This window comes from Carcharhinus amblyrhynchos, chromosome 28 (assembly GCF_965287045.1).
Source record: "Carcharhinus amblyrhynchos chromosome 28, sCarAmb.v2.hapA, whole genome shotgun sequence".
NCBI lineage: Eukaryota > Metazoa > Chordata > Chondrichthyes > Carcharhiniformes > Carcharhinidae > Carcharhinus > Carcharhinus amblyrhynchos.
Window position 1 is genome coordinate 31,187,224 of NC_137351.1, and position 21,635 is coordinate 31,208,858.

Below are 21,635 nucleotides of genomic sequence, written 5' to 3' on the forward strand. Positions count from 1 at the left end.
CTTTTGTATCTTTTCCCCGACAGAAGAAGGTGGAAGAATGTGTGATCCAAGTCTGGAGGTGAAATTCCTTGCCTCCCAGCCTCTGACCTGGTGCCTGGGTTGGAACAAAAGATGGAACGGAACCTTCCACACTGCTGACGAAGGAACGCCATTTCCGAAAGCTTGTGGGTTTACTATCAAATAAACCAGTTGGACTTTAACCTGGTGTTGTGAGACTTCTTATTGTGTTTACCCCAGTCCAACGCCGGCATCTCCACATCATGGAACAAAAGATGAACAGAGGGCTAGCACGGAATGAGGCGGTCATTAACACTGCCACAGTCTCACATGATGGGCTGCTGCCTGTGGCTATGAAGTGACTTAAAAGTGTGGAATGAATCTCTTTCAATGGATAAGGATGCTAGGCTGGTGACTGGGGAACATGAAAGGAGATGTGGGTGGGCGATACGGCACCTTAGACCCTGAACTAACCGACAATGCTGGCAGGGCGCAGTGTTCCCTCATTTGGCACTGCTCTGTTCACTGGGAACCAGGTGGAGATGTTCCTCCTGTTTCAGAAAGACTGGGTGACCTCCCAGGTGGACTGCAGGCTGGGAGGTGTCCCTGCAAACACTGCTACTGCAACTGGAAGCAAAGGTTTCAGAGCCATGGTGATTTGGCCAAGCAGAGGCCCAGGCCCTGGGGCTACGCCAAGTGACATAGCCCAGGACCAACCCCCATCGTGCATTGTTCCTCAGCGAGGTTCTCACTGTGGCCAGGAGCTCCCGCAATGTCCTCCAGCCCCTTCCCTTCAATCCACCTGCTCCTGCTCAATCCTCCTTCCTCACTTCTGAGGCAGCCCGATCAGACCATCGGGCTGTTATCCAGCCAGCAGTATCCCCATCGCTGCAGCAAGATATTTATTTGCTGAAAGTTCAGCAGAACATTATCAGCTGGGCTTAATTTCGTCTCTAATTTCGCGACCGGTTACAACAGTTTTGCAGGATCAACATTTTAGACAAGGTGCTCTTCAAATAATCAAACGGAAGCAATAGGAAAGTGTACTTACCACCTTGAGCTGCCTGAAGAAAGGAAGGATATCGGATGGTACCGTCCCTCAAAGCCACACATCAGCACATTGATTCGTCCCTTCCCATTCAGACATATATTATTCATGACACCATTTGATATCTGACCTCCTCCAAAATGAGTCATTTCCATTCATTAAAGCATCAGGGAAACATGTAAATGAAAGATGGAATTGTTATGAATTATATATCACTGATAGTTTCGTGAACTTGCTCCTTTTTTTGCTGTTTTCCTGAGGGCATCTTGATAGATCTTCCACTACCAAGTTGTGGGCATCATTGGCAAGTTTGGTATTCGCTGCCCATCCTTAGTTGCCCCGAGAAGTACAGTAAGCAGCCTCGCACCAGGTTCAAGTCCAACAGGTTTATTTGGAATCACGAGCTTTTGGAGTGCTGCTCCTTCACCAGGTGAGTCAAGTTACCTCACCTGAAGAAGGAGCAGCGCTCTGAAAGCTCGCGATTGCAATGTGGAGATGCCGGCATTGGACTGGGGTGGGCACAGTAAGAAGTCTCACAACACCAGGTCAAAGTCCAACAGGTTTATTTGGAATCACGAGCTTTCAGATCTCCTGATGAAGGGACAGCGCTCTGAAAGCTCATGATTCCAAATAGACCTGTTGGACTTTAACCTGGTGTTGTGAGACTTCTTACTGTGCCCACCCCAGTGTAACACTGGCATTCCCACCTCATGGCCCTGAGAAGGTGGAAGTTGACCAACGAGGGGCACACACGCGGTGGGTCGTGCGAGGGCTGCTCTTGGATGTTGCTTTGAGAGTTGCCTAGTGCTTCACGTCATTAGTGTACGCTTAAACTGGACCAACTGACGGGCAACATGACAGCTCAGTGACTATCACTGTTTGCTGTGCAGATACATGGATTTGGGCCGGTGTCTGTGGGAGTTTGCACATTCTCCCCGTGCTTGCGTGGGTTTTCTCCGGGTGCTCCGGTTTCCTCCCACATCCCGAAAAACGTGCTCTTAGGCTGATTGGCGTAACAAATTGTCCCTAAATTAGTTTTCCCTCAATCTTCCCCAATAGGCGTAGACCAAGGCCATGGGTAGAGGAGGGCATGCATCATGTTAAAATGGCGGCGCGGGCTCGTTGGGCCGAAGGGCCTGTTTCCCGTGCTGTGTTGTTCTTCGATCTTTGACCTTCCTCTTGAAGTATCTGGAAAGGGCCAGTTAAGAGACAACCATGGAATGGGACTTGAGTCAACTACAGGCCAGAAGATTGACCAGTGGGCAGAGTTCAGAGGGCAGACAGTGCTCAAAGAAAGCTTCAATTTACACCTTCACAGCCATGTTTTTGAATGCCTCAGTGATCTTGTTCCTGCCTATCTCCATGGTGAAGGCAAGTTGTGTTTATATATTGGTAAACACCTCAGGGTGCTTTAGAGGAGCGTCATCATCAAATCATCTCAGAAGAGATTTGGGCAGATGGCCAAAAGATTAATCAAAGTTTTAAAGGAAAGTCTTAAAGGAGGCGAGGCCAGTCAAGAGATTTCGAGAGCAATTTCCAGAGTTTGGGGCCTAGGTGGTTGGAGGCACAGACACCAGTGGATTAGCAATGAAAATTTAAGATTCACAAATGATCAAGAGTGCAGATACCTCAGGGAGTGTTAGGACCGGAGGATGTTACTGAGACGGTCTGAGGTGAGGATAGGGGAGGGATTTGAAAGTAAGGATGAGAACTTTAAAATTGAGAGAAGTTGACTGGCTGGGAGCTCGAGAGCCCGGGGTTGGGGGTTAGTGCGTAAACAGGAATTGATGCGAGTTACAGTATAGGCTGAGGTCCAGTAGAAGGTGGAAGACAGGAGGTCAGGAGAGCCCTGGGACGGTCAAATCTACAGGTAACAAAACCTAGATGAGGTTATATGCCAATACTGTGAGGCAGAGCCAGAACTGAGTGATGTTATGGAGGTGGAAATAGGCAGCCTTGAGGGTATGTGGTTGGTTGCTCCTCTTGGGGTCAGATTGGACCCTAAGATTACAAATGGTCAAGATTCAGCCTCAACTAGTTGCCAGGGAGAGAGATAGGGCAGGGAAGAAAGTTTGTGGTGGGAACTGAAGATGTTGGCATTGGTCTTCCCAATATTTAGTTCTCCTCATCCAGAACTTGATGTTGGACAAGTGTAACAAATCAGAGATAGTGGAGGAGTTGTGGGAGGTGGTGCTGGGCATTTTCAACTCATATATTTCTTTTTTATTCACTTGTGGGGCATGAGTGTCGCTGGCTGGGCCAATATTTATTGCCCATCACTAATGCCTTGAACTGAGTGTCTTGCTAGACCATTTCAGAGGGCAGCTGAGAGTTACCACATTGCTGTGGCTCAGGAGTCATATATCGACCAGGCCAGATAAGGATGGCAGATTTCCTTCCCTAAAGGACATTAGTCAACCAGATGGATTTTTCCGGCAATGGTTCATCAGTAGTTTCTTAATTCCTGATATGTTTTATTGAATTCAAATTCCACTATCTGCCAATGTGAGATCCGAACCCAGGTCCCCAGAACATTAGCTGAGTTTCTGGATTTTAATAGTCTAATGATAATATCACTAGGGCGTTGGATGAAACACTGAAAGAGCAGAATGTAAACAGATTTTGGGGGGGGGGGCACTGAGGATTGATCCTTTGAGGACTCCAGAGTTAATGGTACAGGAACAAAAAGAACAAAGAACAACACAGCACGGGAAACAGGCCCTTCGGCCCAACGAGCCCGCACCGCCATTTTAACATTGTGAGTTCCCTCTTCCACCCATGACCCTTGTCTACGCTTATGGCACTCCACATTGGAAACCAGATTGAGGGGAGACTAATTTAGGGACAATTTGTTACACCAATCAGCCTAAGAGCACATCTTTGGGGTGTGGGAGGAAACCGGAGCACCCGGAGGAAACCCACGCAAGCACGGGGAGAATGCGCAAACTCCCACAGACACTGGCCCAAATCCATGTGTCTGCACAGCAAACAGTGATAGTCACTGAGCTGCCGTGTTGCCCATCAGCTGGTCCAGTTTAAGCGCACACTAATGACGCGAAGTACTAGACTACTCCCGAAACATCCAAGAGGAGTGGGAAGAGAAGCCATTTCAGGTGATTCTCTGGCTACAACTGGACAGATAAGAGTGGAACCGAGTGAGTGCAATGTTACCCAACTGGATGATGGCAGAGAGGATGGAATGATCAACCATGCCAAAGGTGCAGACAGCTTGAGAAGGATGAGGAGAGATCATTTATCAGTCACATCCACAAATTAGCTCATTTGTGGTGTTGACAGGTGGACTTGGTGGAAACTGATAGGAGGAATTGAAACCTCCTCCAACCCTGTACTCTCTCAGTTCTGAGTTCCTCCGACTCCGGACTCTTGCACAATCCCAATTTTCGTCACTGAGCCTAGAGGTGGGCTTGTCTTCAGCTGCCCGGGTCCTAAGCTCTCAAATACCCTCCCTAAATCTCTCCACTTCAGCGTCTCACTCTTTACCATAAAGATATTCCTTACAACCAACACTTTGGTCATGCTTTCAGCCGTCTGTCCTCATGTGGCTTGCTGTCACATTTAATTTGGTAACACCCGTGAAGTGCCTTGAGGTGTTTTTTTTCTGCGTTAAAGATGAAAGTTGTTGTTGCCAAAGTTTTTTGTTGTAAGGCTATGGTATTGGTGTGAGTCTAGCTCCTCATTTGTGACCAAAGCAGCCTGGAGGGAACATGGTCACCTCTCACCCCACCTAACTTGCCTTGAAAGATGCCGACTGAGGGGGGATCTAATAGAGGTATATAAGATTATGAAGGGTATAGATAGAGTAAACAGAGGTAAGCTATTTCCTATAATAGAGACACGTAGGACAAGGAGCCATGGACTTAAGGTGAGGGGGGAGTGGTACAACACAGATATTAGAGGGAGGTTTTTCACACAGAGGGTAGTGGGGGTATGGAATGCTCTGCCAAGTAAGGTGGTGGAGGCAGGCACGCTGGAGTCCTTTAAGAGTAACTTAGACAGGCACATGACTGAGTTGGAGATGGGTGGATATAGGAGAACCTTTTAAATAAGGTTCATTCACATTGGGGCGTCCCTGGTAAGGTAAATGGATACGATATGATAATAATGTTTTTTCTCTTTTCATTCACAGGTTTTAAGTTGGTCCACCTCGTGTCCAACGAGGGGCATACACGCGATGGGTCGTACTGGGGCTGTTCTTGGTTGTTCGAGATTGGCCTAGTGCTTCATGTCGTTAGTGTGTGCCTAAACTGGACCAGATACTGGGCAAGACGACAGCTCAGTGACTATCACTGATTGCTGTGCAGACACATGGATTTGGGCCGGTGTCTGTGGGAGTTTGCGCATTCTCCCCGTGCTTGCGTGGGTTTTCTCCGGGTGCTCCGGTTTCCTCCCACACCCCAAAGATGTGCTGTTAGGCTGATTGGCAGGAATAAATTGTCCCTAAATCAGTTTCCCTCAATCTGGATGGCCATAAAACATTAGACAGGGGTCGTGGGTGGAGAGGTGGACTGGTGGTGTTGAGATGGCTCGTTGGGCCGAAGGGCCTGTTTCCCGGGCAGATTTTGTGCTTTGTTTGTTCTTTGTCTAACGATTGGGGTCGTAATAAAATGGCGTGGGAGCCAAGCTCGGCATTCAGCTTCGACATGCGGGGACGAGTGAGGTTGAAATCGAGACCTGGGTTCAAATCCCAACACGGCAGGTCGTAAAACTAAATTCAGTGACTTCTGAGAAAGCGGAAAATGATCACACAAATTGCCAGATTGTGGTAAAATTACAGCCGTTTCCTGGAAGGTGCCACCTGTACCTGCTCTGACCATGCCACACTGTGAGTGATTTGGATGCTCTTGGATATATAATCGCTGTAATGACAGTAAATGCGGACTTGCCTACACAGCAAGCAAACATAATCACTATTTAAACCCATAACTTAACGGATAAAAATTGCAATTGCTAATTAGGGGTTGTTTAATGCATCCAACCCACCGAGACACAGTTGTGGCACAGAATTCTGGCATTGATCTCATTGCCTGTAGATTTTCATTACTAATGGATCTTCTCAAATCGTTGATACTTCTGTAAACTCCAACTGAAATAAAACCTGAATATGTTTATAGATATTGGTGCTGCTTCGTAAACACCGCATTGACTCAGAAACAGGTCACCATGCCCGAGTGAAGATCTACTGGGCCGAGACTTGGTATCTCTGTTTGCATCAGGCACATTCTACCACAAAGTGTAGTCACAAAAGAACAAAACCGGCCCGGCATTTCTTCAAGGCATACTCCGGGTATCTGGGGGATAAAGTCCTGTCCCTGTAAAAGGTTAACAAGACATTTCCAGTATTCCGAGCACAAACCACATCCTCCCTGAGGTAAATCATTGCTATTAGCCGTGTCAGGGGTCAAATGTGGCCAACTATTAGCCAGTAGGATCAAAGCTAAAATGCCTCCAATTTCTCCTTAAAATGGTGCCTTAGAAGAATGTGCTGGACATGTTGTTGGATTCTTTCTCTCCACAATTGTAAATGTCAAAGTATTTTTAGTTCGGATTTCGGAGTCCCTAAAATCCCTAGAATCCTGACAGCGCAGATGAAGGCCATTTGGCCCATCGAGACTGCACTTTCCAAAACAGCATCTCACCCAGACTCTCGCCCCTCTCCCCGTCCCATTCCTGTCACGCATTTACAATGGTCAATCCATCTAATGTACACATCTTTGGACACTAAGGGGCAGCATGGTGGCACAGTGGCACTGCTACCTCACAGTGCCAGGGACCAGAGTTCAATTCCCAGCTTGGGTCACTGTCTGTGTAGAGTTAGCACAGTCTCCCCGTGTCTGCGTGGGTTTCCTCCGGGTGCACTGGTTTCCTCCCGCAGTTCAAAGATGTGAGGGTGAGGTTGGATTGGCCATACTAAATTGCCCCTTAGTGTCAAGGGGGCTAGCTAGGATAAATGTATGGAGTTATGGGGATAGGGCCTGGGTGGGATTATAGTCGGTGCAGACTCACTGGGCTAAATGGCCTCCTTCTGCACTGTAGGGCTTCTATGATTCTATGAAAATAGCATATCCAATCCACCTAACCTACGTATCTTTGGACTGTGGGAAGAAACCAGAGCACGCGGAGAAAACCCACGCAGACACGGGGAGAATGTGCAAACTCCACACAGACAGTGACCCAAGACCAGAATCGAACCCAGGTCACTGGTGCTGTGAGGCAGCAACGCTAACCCCCGTGCTACCGTACCACCCTTTATATTTCTTCCACAATAAGAGACAGTGTCCAGTTTTATAACTGAGAAATGTTGAATGATGAAGGGATGTGAAAACAGTGTTTTGTAATTTGCGAAGAATAGCTGTGGCACTGGACTCAACAACACAGAGATTGCTCAGATCAAATCACATCACACTGAGCTGTCAAATCAAATGGATTAAACTTCATAACATGTGATCTGGCACCGTGAAAAGCTTGTTAAAAAAAAATGCTTCAGAGGAAACAAGCTGCTGCCCTTACCTGGTCTGACTTATAAGGGTCTCCACATCACTCTCCCCTGGGATGCCCTTATTGTTCAAATTAAAGCACCGAGTTGTGATAGCACCTCCGCTTCCTGTATCCCAGTGCTAGGCCAGTTTGGGAGAGGGCAGGGGAGGTTGTTACACGACCCTCTGCCATTACTTTGACAGACAAACTGAGAGAACTCCACAGAAACAGCACAAGTGATGTCAACACCATTTCCTAGGCTTTCCACGGACCACCAGAACCAGACAGCTCTTAACCAGACACAGCGGCCATTTCTGTTCACCAAAATAAAGAACAAAGAGAGCAAGGAGAAGTACAGCACAGGAACAGGCCCTGAGGCCCTCCAAGCCCGTGCCGATCGTGATGCCTGACTAAACTAGAAAAAAAACCTTCTGCCCTCGTGTGGTCGTATCCCTCCAATCCCTCCCTATTCACGTACCCATCCGGGTGTCTCTTAAATGTTGCTGATGTGCCTGTTTCCACCACCTCCTTTGGCAGCGTGTCCCAGGCACCCACCACTCTCTGCCTGAAAAACTTCCCCCGCACATCCCCCTTAAACTTTCCCCCTCTGCCCTTGAACCTGTAACCCTTTGTAATTGACACAGAGTGTAACCCGGAGGAAACGGGTGCACGCAGACACAGAGAGAACGTGCAAACTCCATCTAGGCAGGCACCCAAGGCTGGAATTGAACCTGGGTCTCTGGCGCTCTGAGGCAGCAGTGCTATTCAACTAAAAGCCTGAGTTTGTTCAGGGTCATGTTAGAATTCACCCAGCACAGACTGGAAGAACAGAGAATTATCCAAGGATATTGAAGGAAGTGTGAATGGAAATTGCAGAGATACTCACCATAATATTCCCTAGACTCGGAGAGGTGCCAGAGGGCTGCAGGAGTGCAATTTTAGGCCCTTGTTCAATACAGAGCCGTCAGTTTAACATCAGTGGTGGGCAGGATTTTAGGAACAATTATCCGGGATAGAATTAGCAGTCACACGGTGGGTTGAGTCGGAACAGCCAGTATTGATTTCTAAAGGGGAAATGGTGTTGAACTAATTGGCTGGAGTTTGTTGAAGAGGAAATGAAGAAAGGGTCAATGAAGAAGATAATGAGGTTGACGTGGTGTACGTGGACTTTCAAAAGATATTCAATACAGTCCCAGAATCACAGAATCTCTACAGTACAGAAGGAGGCCATTCAGTCCATTGAGTCTGTACTAGTGAGAAAGGTTGCTGCTCTTAAAAGGGACAGTAACAATGAAGATATAAAATTGTCAGAATAATAGGAAGCAGAGAGTAATGGTCATGTGTAAAACTTCCCAACACATGTTCTTATGTATGTTGCTGTCACTGTAACCTTTTTAGCAAAGTGTAACAGAGTTTCTCTGTGCTTTTCCCTCCGACTGGGAAAAAAAACCTGGAAGTGCATTTGTTTCGATAAATGCATGGATTTCAGTTATTTTAAGTGCTAAAATGGTTACATCAGGGCGAATACCCACGGTGGCACAGTGGTTAGCACTGCTGCCTCACAGCGCACGGGATTCAGGTTCAATTCTGGCTTCGGGTGACTGTGTGGAGTCTGCACATTCTCAACCGTCTGCGTGAGTTTCCTCCAGGTGCTCTGGTTTCCTCCCACACTCTAAAGGTGTGCGAGTTAGGTGGATTGGCCATGGTAAATTGCTCGTTAGTGTCCAAAGTTGTATAGATGAGGGGGATTAGTGGGGTACAGAGATAGTCATGATGTGGATGTGGTGTTATCAGACTTTTTACTGTACAGCGATAGGGCAGGGTGTGGACCTGGTAAGATGCTTTGTTGGAGAGTTTGTGCAGAAGTGATGAGTTGAATGGCCTCCTTCTGCACTGTAGGGATTCTACATATCTGTACGAGAGAAATACGAAATTCTGTACATATCTTTCACTTCCATGGAATTTTTTTTTACATTTATTTATTAGTGTCACAAGTAGGCTTACACTGGCACAGCAATTAAGTTACTGCGAAAATCCTCTAGCCACCACACTCTAGTGCCTGTTAGGGTACAAGGAGGAAGAATTTAGCATGGACAATGTACCTAACCAACACGTCTTTCCGAGCACCGGGAGGAAACCCACGCAGACACGGGGAGAATGTGCAAGACTCCGCACAGACTAGTGACCCAAGCTGGGAATCGAACCCAGGTCCCTGGCGCTGTGAGGCAGCAGTGCTAACCACTGCGCAGTCCTATATATTTACTTCTTTCAATGGTCAAATGTGTCTCGAATGCTTGAAAGGCAATTTGGATGATGAAGTTAAGAATTTTGAGCGGAAGTTTCATATGAAAGTAATTAACATCTTTTTAACTCGAGAGTTAAGAGACACAATTTCAGACACACGGATGATTAGAACAGCCCTGCTTTTTTTTATATTTATACATTAAGTTCCAAAACAATCATTCATTCTTTAAGTACGGCTTGTTTATACAGCTGTGGTAAATAAGGGAAGCACTACTTATAAAATCTTGAAACACTTCTTTTCAAATTCAGTCACCTGGGACACACATTTCCTTATTCCCTTACACTTTAACACTTCAATAGCTGTATGTAAACAGCTTTCAAATACCATGAGCTGTAACTTGCTGCGGCAGGGTGTGGGAGGCTGCATGTGGTTAGTTAGGCTTGCTTTTCAATAGCTGGGTTTTCTTCCTACAGTAATTACATGGCCAGTTGCTGCATGTGTGAGCTGATGCCATCACAGTGAGTGTAACCAGGCACCGCGGGGGTGGACAGGACAGGCAGAGGGCTGGAAAGCAAAAATTAAAAATAATCGACATTCTTAAACACCACCCCCCCCCAATTAAAACCTGAAGGAATGAGACAAGTCCCTTGTAATAATTATTTTTTTAAATGTTACATAGGTTAATTGGCAGTGAGTAACAATTATCACCTAATTAAAAAGGATTCTTTGACTGAATTTTCCATGGTAAGGTGAGATCAGTACAGCAATAGCACGCCATTCAATGTATTTCAACGTCTGTGTGGAGACTGCACATTCTCCCCATGTCTGTGTGGGTTTCCTCTGGGTGCTCCAGTTTCCTCACACAGTCCGAAGATGCGCAAGTTAGGTGGATTGGCCGTACCAATTGACCCAAAGCACCCAAAAAGGTGGAAGTGAGGGGAATTAGCTGGGTAAATACGTAAATATGGGGATAGGGCCGGGGTAAGATGCCCTACTGGAGTGTCAGTGCAGACGCGATGGGCTGAATAGTCTCGTTCTGCACTGTAGGGATACTATGACCAGAATGGTCAATGGTTGACTAGTAATTTAGCATTGCTGCAGCCATCAGGCTTTACGTACTGAGGGTGTTATTGCAATCCTATCCACAGCTCTCATATCCACACGGTCTCCTTGCTGAGGTAGGCAGTGAGATGATGATTTTGCAAAGTTAATAACAGAGCAGCAACTCTAAGAGAGCAACTTGAGGATATTTGATTTAAGCCTCGTGACTGCCCCGTGCCCAAACTTGCTGCACCATTTTGGTATAATTAATGGGCGCGTCCTTCACCGCACCATTATTTCGATACCAAAATCCCTTCGGATGTGAGTTAAGTTAAACAAAACATGCCAGCAGTCATTATGATGCGAACTGCCCATTTAATTACTGTGCCCGGCAGAATAGAATTCTTCCTTATTTTTTGTGAATAAGGTACGGTAGCACAGTGGTTAGCACTACTGCTTCACGGCTCCTGGGTCCTAGGTTCGATTCTCGGCTCGGGTCACTGTCTGTGTGGAGTTTGCACATTCTCCCCACGTCTGTGTGGGTTTCCGCCAGGTACTCCAGTTTCCTCCCACAGTCCAAAGATGTGCGGGTGAGGCTAATTGGCCATGCTAAGATATTGCCCATTAGTGCCCAGGGATGTGTAGATTAGAGGGATTAGTGGGTATAATATGTAGGGATATGGGGGTAGGGCCTGGGTGGAATTGTGTTCGGTGCAGACTCGATGAGCCGGAGGGCCTCTTTCTGCACTGTAGGGTTCTAATGATTCTAAGTCCACCATTGGGTCTGTCCCAATTATTCTTTCCCTCTGGGCACACAAGGATGTAGCTCCTAGAATCCTACAGTGTGTACCTTTTCAACAGGAGACATCTCCCTCCCACATCTGGCTGCAATTGTTCACAATGCAACAGCCTCCTCTCTCTCTGTTGACCATACACAAACAGCTGACTGCTGGCAATATTGATTGATCTCTAGGGAAGCCTGTAACCTGATGTCAAAAATGGCTTCCTTGTACTCTTCTCCATGGCAACATGAAACACATTGGGCGGGAACAAGATATCAATGTTTGTCTCATTATATTCTCCTGAGAAAGGGCCTAAGTAAATGCATGTTGTTGTTGTTTTTGCTGCTGCCCTTAGACATACTCATGGTGGCTGCTTGGAACATTATCTCTTAGAGGATTTTTTAAGCGGCCAAGTGAAGCAGGAATGCTCTTCCAACACTTTGGAGCCCATGTGACCTCCTGGTGGTCTTCCTGGAAGCCTCGTAGCTCTCACCTGCCCCTCACCTCATCCCAAAGTGTTCCTGTCATCTCAGTGCTACAGAGGAGCTGCTGGACCTTGATTTGATTTGATTTATTATTGTCACATGTATTGAAATACAGTGAAAAGTACTGTTGCTTGCACACCATACAGACAAAGCATACCATTCATAGAGTACACAGGGGAGAAGGAAAGGAGAGAGTGCAGAATGTAATGTTACAGTCATAGCTAGTGTGTAAAGAAAGATCTTAATATAAGGTAGGTCCATTCAAAAGTCTGATGGCAACAGGGAAGAAGCTGGTCTTGAGTTGGTTGGGGCATGGCCTCAAACTTTTGTATCCTTTTTCCAATGGAAGAAGGTAGAAGAGTAGTATGTGTTGATAATGCTGGCTGCTTTTCCAAGGCAGCGGGAAGTGTAGGCAGAGTCGATGGACGGGAGGCTGGTTAGAGTGATGGACTAGCTGACCACTGTCGGTATTATTATAGTGGAGCCCGTTCGTTAACATTAACAAAGAACAAAGAACAAAATCAGCCCGGGAAACAGGCCCTTCGGCCCAACGAGCCCGCGCCGCCATCTCAACACCACCAGTCCCCCTCTCCACCCACGACCCCTGTCTAATGTTTTATGGCCATCCAGATTGAGGGAATCTGATTTAGGGACAATTTATTCCTGCCAATCAGCCTAACAGCACATCTTTGGGGTGTGGGAGAAAACCGGAGCACCCGGAGAAAACCCACGCAAGCACGGGGAGAATGCGCAAACTCCCACAGACACCGGCCCAAATCCATGTGTCTGCACAGCAATCAGTGATAGTCACTGAGCTGTCGTCTTGCCCAGTATCTGGTCCAGTTTAGGCACACACTAACGACATGAAGCACTAGGCCAATCTCGAACAACCAAGAGCAGCCCCAGTACGACCCGGGTGCTCCGGTTTCCTCCCACATCCCAAAGATGCGCTTTTAGGCTGATTGATTGGGTAACAAATTGTCCCTATATTGGACCTCCCTGATCCTCGCACATTAGGCGTAGACTAAAATCATGAATAGGTCACTGAGACAATGGGACGGCGGCGCGGGCTCGTTGGGCCGAAGGGCCTGTTTCCCGTGCTGTGTTGTTCTTTGTTCTTTGACCCATCGCGTGTATGCCCCTCATTGGACACGAGGTGGACCGACTTAAAACATTGAATGGATATCTCACCACAACATGGGACTGAAGATCGATCTGACCAGCTGAAGCCTGTCAAATGCCCATCCCAACTTGGAAAGCACCTCCTTCAACCCCATGAGGCTAAGTGGACAATGATTTGGAATCACATGGACCTAAATGGTAAAATCAGGTGGAACAGTTATAAAACCCCACAAGGCTAAAGCGGAAAACTACATCAGACAACACAGTGGAATCACAGAGGGCTAAATGGAAAAGCACATGAACAAAGAAAATTTCAGCACAGGAACAGGCCCTTCGGCCCTCCAAGCCTGCACCGACCATGCTGCCCGACTGAACTAAAACCCCCTACCCTTCCGGAAAGAACAAAGAAAAAAAGAAAGCAAGAATATGGAACCGCATTGTAAAATTATACAGCTCAATCCCATGAAAAACTTTATTTTATCTTTAAATGCCTCTGAAAAACTGATTTTAAAATAAGATTTCCTGAAAGGTCAGTGCATTGGGGAATAGGGTTTACAAGTTTATTCAACTTCAGATATTTTCAGACTTCAAGAAGTCCCACATGAAGTGACGCATCAAAAATTAGAACCGTCAAATTCTCTGGGGGCATTTCCCCCCATTTATAAATAGATGTTTGCATCACTGAAAGAATACAAGAGATCAGTGAAGGGCCTGAAGTAAAACTCTTGAGCTGTGTTTCTCCAGCCGTGCACACCCCAAGACTGGAAATTCCTCGCCTGCAACCATTCCTGTGGCAGGTGAGACGGGAGAATTTTGGTATAAGTGTAACCTAGAATCCCTACAGTGCAGAAGGAGGCCATTCAGCCCATTGAGTCGAGAGTTGAGGAGGAACTTCTTCACTCAGAGGGTGGTGAATCTCTGGAATTCTCTGCCCACTGAAGTGGTGGAGGCTGCCTCAAAGAACAAAGAACAACACAGCAGCAGAAACAGGGCCTTCGGCCCAACGAGCCCACGCCGCCATTTCAACATTGTGAGTCCCCTCTTCCACCCATGACCCTTGTCTGCGCTTCGGGCACTCCACATTGGAAACCAGATTGAGGGGAGACTAACTTAGGGATAATTTGTTACACCTCATTGAACATGTTTAAGTTACGGGTCGATAGATTTCTGATAGACGAGGGAATTAAGGGTTATGGGGAGCAGGTGGGAAAGTGGAACTGATCCACTTCAGATCAGCCATGATCTTATTGAATGGCGGGGCAGGCTCGAGGGGCTAGATGGCCGACTCCTGCTCCTATTTCTTATGTTCTTATGAGTCTGCACTGACAACACCCCCACATAGGCCCTATCCTCATAACCCCACATATTTACCCTGCTAATCTGTCTAATGTATGCATGCTGGGACATTAAGGGGCAAATTAGCATGGCCAATCCACCTAACCCGTACATCTTTGGAGTGTGGGAGGAAACTGGAGCAACCTGGGGAAACCTGCGCAGAGAACGGGGAGAACTTCACACAGACAATGACCCGAGGCCGGAATTGAACCCAGATCCTTGGAGCTGTGAGGGTAACAACGCACTGTGCCACCTTGCCGCACGAAGAGGTCGAATAACTGCATGTGTTTCTCTGTATCGACGTTTCATTCCAATCCAATCGGGAAGATGGGAATTAGTTCGATTTTATGCAAATTGAATGCACTGAAGCAATTCACAGTAACTTACAGTTAATTATTTTATTTAACTCAGATCAAATCAGTCTATGTCATTAACACTGATTTAAGTTCATCGATAAAGAGTCTATGAAACCACATGCCACCTCTGCCACCCAATGCCTGAGCCTGACTGGGAGCCGGTTGTCAAGGCGATAGCGATTGCTTATCTCTTCTATTGGGTAAGGGTCATCTCTGGAATGACCATTCCTACCCCTTCAGCAAGTTAAACGCCCTGATTACGTTAAGACACGTAGATTTGCTATGGTTTACTTGAGATTTCTATGAGTATTTTTGGAAAAACAGTGGTTCAGGAAAGGCTACACTGTAAGGCCTATAAACGGAGGCAGACCGAGGGCCCGGGAACTGCAGAACACCCTCGACCTGCACGTAACTGTGTGCCAATCTGAGCACTAACGGCACACAGTAATTTATTGAGGCATGTATATAGTTTTAAGGTTTGAAATGTTATGACTGTAATTTGTATAGAGCTGTAAAAAGGTTTAATTCTGCACTGTGTGCAATTCAAAGACATGTAGATTCGCAATGGTTTATTTGAGGTTTTTATGAATGAAGTATATTTTTGGAAAAAAATATCCCATAATCAGTGTGAGAAAGCAAAGCCCCCAAATTATATTTTTCCTCAGACCTCCTAGTAGTCGAAGCCCTGTGTTAAATTGCACTGAGAAGTCATCTCAGATGAAAGAGGCCAGGTTTATTATTCATTTATTTATTAGTGTCACAAGCAGGCTTGCATTAACACTGCAATGAAGTTACTGTGAAAATTCCCCTACACTCCAGCGCCTGTTCGGGCACACCGAGGGAGGATTTAGCGTGGTCAATGCAGCTAAACCAGCACTTCATTCGGACTGTGGGAGGAAACCGGAGCGTCAGGAGGAAACCCGCACAGACACGGGGAGAGCATGCAGATTCCGCACAAACAGTCACCCGAGCTGGGAACCGAACCCGGATCCCTGGTGCTGTGAGGCAGCTGTGCTAACCACTGTGCCACCGTGCGACCCTGAGATTAGCAGATAAAACACCAACATATATTTATTGGTTCATTTGGCTTCTGTCTCTGGCATTTGAGATTTCAATAAGAAATCTCACACCAGGTTAAAGCCCAACAGGTTTATTTGGTATCACAAGCCACAAGCTTTTGGAGCACTGCCCCTTCATCAGGTGAGATTTCCACGATGATAAAAAAAACTAAGGTTTTATTCAGCACCTTCAGGAGTTTGTTCTCATGCAGCTGTATTCATTAAGCCTTCACACCTATTGCCATCACGTTTTATGCGGTCACTGTGTTAGGGGATGTCATGTTTTATAGTCCAGCGCCATTCAGTAGACAGATTGTGTGCCCGCAGCACAAGGAGGCACAGTTCATGAAATATATCTCGTTAAAAGGCTCATACAAAGGGCTGGTTAAACTTAATGGCAAGTTTGATTGACAACTTCTGGCACGTCCTTGCACAAACTGAAAGCTCACCCAGCAGCGGACAATGGATATCCGAATGTCAGAAGAAGCTGAGGAGCTTGTCGATTGATAAAGGAGGAGGCGTGGGCTAAATTTCTCAGTTCACATTGACAAGCTGGCTTCTGTTACAGTAAGAAATGGTTATTGGTGGATCACAGGGGATGGGGGGATGTGTAAACCCGCTTGGGACTACGTAATAAAAACGCACGGGACTAAATTCAAATCACACGGGTTCATTACGCATGGCAATTCCATAAAATCACACAGGACGAGGATGTAAAATCCTGTGGCTTTAAAATAAAAGCGCGTTAAGCGTAAGGAGCAGTTGGATAGGGAGGGATATAAACGATCCGGGTGTTTGGAGGCGCAGGTTTCCCGAGCATTGGCTCGGCAGGGACACAAATAGGCTCGTCCTTGCTGCTATTTCCATCACATTGTGAGAATGTATCTGATGTCAGGGATGGCCTGGGGGGGGGGGGGGGGGAGGGAGTAGTGCTGGGGGTTCAATTTAAACAGCCCTGATTTCTCCTCTCACCGCTCATCTGTGAACAGAAAACTCTTTCTGATTTTGAGTCCCCCCTTTATAAACGCTGACCTATTTTCCCCAATCCTTAACTTCAGAGGGTTCTAACCCTCGATCAATAGCTTGCACAGCAGCCTCGAGGTAGAACTAAATAAAGGGGTTAGTTCATTTTAACACACATGCAGCAGGCGCACACATACACATGTACACACACGTGCATGCACACGCACACACATGTACCCACATATAACATGCACATTCACACACATGGACACATGCATGCATGCATATATGCAAACACACATGTACACACACATAAACCCGTACACACACATGCACACACGCATGTGTACACAAGTACACATGCATGTGCACACACTTACACATATGGACACACCCATGCACATGCATATGCACACACATGCATGCATATATGCAAACACACATGCGTGCATGCACACACACATGGAAGAGAAGTTTTGCAACACCATCCCTCTTGCTGTTTGATGCTTGTTTTATCTAAAATTGGCATCCTGGCTTCACATTGGCCTATTATGGTCGGTGACATGAGGATAGTGCCAATTTAGGGTGTTTGAGTACACAAAGAGAACATTCCATCATATGCTCAGGTCACTGGCGAATGCTACAAGAGCTTCAGGAACATCCTATCACGCAACCTGCCTCCTGGAAGCCAGGTACACCGTCACAGCAGTGCCAGTGGCAACGTTATATGATTGAATTTCACACTCGAGGTCTTTACAAGATTTAGATTTGAGTAAAGGAACTGCTTGCTTTAAAATCAGGTCTCAATGTGTGTATTCTTATCCAGTACAAATGAGCTGGCAGCTCTGCTCCGTCCCTTCCACATACATCTTCCATTCATCAGAGAGTGAGAGAGAGAGGGAATCCAGCACTGGAGAAGGCAGGGAAATATAGAACTGTGATTTAGCTGCTCAAAAAAACAGTGTATCTAATGTGGAGTACTTCCTCAATGTTGTCACGAAAATGTCTAACTTCATGATCTGGGAATTGAATTTTTAAATGATAGATCAACAAGAAGAAAGCTGAGTTTGAGAAACTGTTTTGTAACCCTAAGATCATTAGTATTTAAAGGAGGATCCCTGTTTACGTAAAGGGATTAGAGTTAGAGGTGTGAAAACAATAAACAACAACTTCTTTTGTCTTCGGAATGAAGACAAATGCCGGAATTTTTCTGCCTTGCCCGCCCGAGGCTCGTAAGGTCCCGTCCAAGGCCATCGGACAATTCCGACACAAGAGTTTGATCAGGTTGAGGTTGTTCTCATTAGAGGTATAAATTATCCCTGTCATTTCCCAGATCAAAGTAGGGAAGACCTTAAAATATCCATATACTTTTCAGATCAAAGGATACATTTGGGAGTTGTGGACGATTGGCTTGAATTTCTATCAAGGACATCCCAGCTGTGACACATTGCCATGGCGATAAATTGTCATACGACATCTTTGTTTATGTTATTTTGTGTTTACCTGTGTGCTTCACAGGATGCTAACACCTAGCGTTGGAACTGCTTGGAAATAAGCAGAAAGAGAGAGGTGGAGGGAGAGAACAAATCTTCTAGGAGCCACAAGTAACTAAGCTAGAAGGCAGTGAGGCCCATACCTGAGCAGAGATATCTACAAACGCAGGTTGCTTAAAGAGAATTGAAGTGCCAGTGGAAAGACTCCACAAGACATCTCATGCCTCAGAAAACAGTAGGGATACTGAGGAAAATCAAAGTGACTTTCTAAGAGCTGTGCAACACTATTATTTGGTCTCAGGAGAAGTAAAACAATCCTGGAAAGAATAAGGAAACTCTTAGATAGAAATATAAAAAGAATAGGGAATAAACCATTGCAATTTCTGGGTTTAAAGAATAAGGGTTTCCAAAATATAGTCATAAGTCATACTTGCTTTGTTTAATTCCTGTAAGTTTTTGTTTAAAATATGAAATCTTGTGGCAAACACCTCACAGTTAATAACTGGGAATTCAAATTTATTTTTAAAAGATAATGGTTTATGAAGTCAAAATAATATTGACGACACCTTTCACAATAACAGTTAAATCTGGCCTTCTCGAATCAGACACAAAGTGATTTTTATTAACATCATTATTGACACAAGACTGCTAATTACCTGAAAGGCATGGTGGCACAGTGGTTAACACTGCTGCCTCACAGCGCCAGGGACCCAGCTTCAATTCCTGGCTTGGGTCACTGTCTGCACAGAGTCTGCATGTTCTCCCCGTGTCTGCGTGGGTTTCCTCCGGGTGCTCCGGTTTTCTCCCACAGTCTAAAAGATGTGCTGGTTGGGTGCATTGGCCATGCTGAATTCTCCCTCAGTGTACCCAAACAGTGTTGCAATTAGGGGATTTTCATAATAACTTCATTTCAATGTTAATGTAAGCCTATTTGTGACACTAATAAATAAATATAAACTTTAAAAAAATGCAATAGTAATTCCCAGCGTATGGAGCACTGACTACTTTGCTGTGGTACACTTACACCATCGGCAGTGTGGTAAAGCTAAAGAACAGTTTGACTGATCTCACTTTGGCAAGGTGATTTCTTCACTGATATTTAACAGGAGTCACAGTGTTGTGCCTGCCGCACACTTTGTTTTAATCCTTATACGCTGAACAAATAGCTGCGAGTGGACATTTTGTTAGTACAACCAATATTTATTTAAGACACATGACCAATAATCACCCAGCCAACCAACAAAAAGTTACCTTTACAGAATCTCACTAGCTGTCCTGGCTGGAGACATTTCACTTCTTTAACCCTCTCTCCACTCACATTGTCTGCACCTGTAAAGACTTGATTACCTGTTAAGATTCCCATTCCACCTTTACCTTATAATTGAGTTTGTGTCTATATATGCCCTGTTTGTGAAACAAATCCTGCACTCACCTGATGAAGGAGCAGCGTTTCAAAAGGTCACACCACCAACTAAACCTGTGGGCGGCACGGTAGCACAGTGGTCAGCACTGCTGCTTCACTGCTCCAGGGTCCTGGGTTCGATTCCCGGCTCGGGTCACTGTCTGTGTGGAGTTTGCACATTCTCTCCGTGTCTGCGTGGGTTTCCTCCGGGTGCTCCGGTTTCCTCCCACAGTCCAAAGATGTGCGGGTTAGGTTGATTGGCCATGTTAAGAAATTGCCCCTTAATGTCTCGGGATGTGTAGGTTAGAGGGGTTAGTGAGTATAACGTGTAGGGATATGGGGGTGGGATTGTGGTCGGTGCAGACTCGAAGGGCCTCTTTCTGCACTGTAGGGTTCTATGATTCTATGACTTTAACCTGGTGTTGTGAGACTACTTACTGTGTCCACCCCAGACCAACTCCGCATCATTTAAGAGGAGATCTTTGCTTTAATGTTGCATTGCAAATTCTAAGAAAGTGCCAGTGTCTTTTAACAATGTGTAGTGTCTAGAAATAGCTGATGTTCTTAATCCCACACAGGGAGGTAAATAAGGACACATCAAAGGCATTGGGTGTATTTCCCTCTGACAGGCTGGTATCTGAACCCGAGGTGCTTTCCTCTGATGCAGTCTGTGCCCTCAGGGCTGTATCATTTCTCGTGCAGAGAGCTGGGATGGCGGAAACGATGACGAATCTATAGCAGCAAAGCAAAGTGCCCTCATTGTTCAAAATCTGTTTCAAGTAACATCAATATTGGGTTTGTCATGACCTAAATATTTCAGATCTCATGTGATCCGCAGAGTGCATTTGAACAGTTTTTTTTTACACAGAATGGTTCAGGATACAGCAAAGCCCACTGTCGACTGAAGGAACGTGACAAATTTACAAGTATTTTGATCAGGTTCACGTTTAATCTTCATTTTCACTTTTCCATCAACAGCAGGGATTTCCTGTTTTGTTCTTTCTCTAGCCGCACTCCACAGTTAGAACTGGATCTCTGCCTGCAGCATCTGAACTGAGTCCCGGCACCAGTTAGCAAATAAATTTGAAAAAAAAACTTGTATTTCAATAATATCTTTCACGTCCTGAGGGAGTCTCTTTATCGCCAATGAAATACTATTTGGAACGTAGTCACTGTTGTACTAAAGAAACGTGACAGTCAAATTACACACAGCAATCTCCCATGAACAGCATTGAGATACATAAACAAATACAGCTTCTCCCAAAATCATTGTTCAAGGTCGACAATCAGTGGCCCCTAACATTCTTTAGAACACACAATGGCTGAGATTCTAAATATCCACTGGAGTACTGAAACACCTGATCCCCGGGGGGAAAATGCTCGATTGATAGCACTGGTTCTCTGATCTGTCCATAAGACATAGGAGCAGAATTAGGCCACTCAGCCCATCATGTCTGCTCACCCATTCAATCATGGTTGATATTTTTCTCATCCTCATTCTTCTGCCTTTTCCCCATAACCCCGATCCCCTTATTAATCAAGAACCTATCCATCTCTGTCTTAAAGACACTTGATGATCTAGCCTCCACAGCCTTCTGTGACAAGGAGTTCCACAGATTCACCACTCTCTGGCTGAAGAAATTCCTCTTCACCTCTGTTTTAAAGGATAGTTCCTTTCGTCTGAGGTTGTGCCCTCTGGTTCTAGTTTTTCCTATTAGTGGAAATACCCTCCCCACTTCCACTCTATCCAGGCCTCGCAGTATTCTGTAAGTTACAATAAGATCCCCCCTCATCCTTCTAAATTCCAATGAGT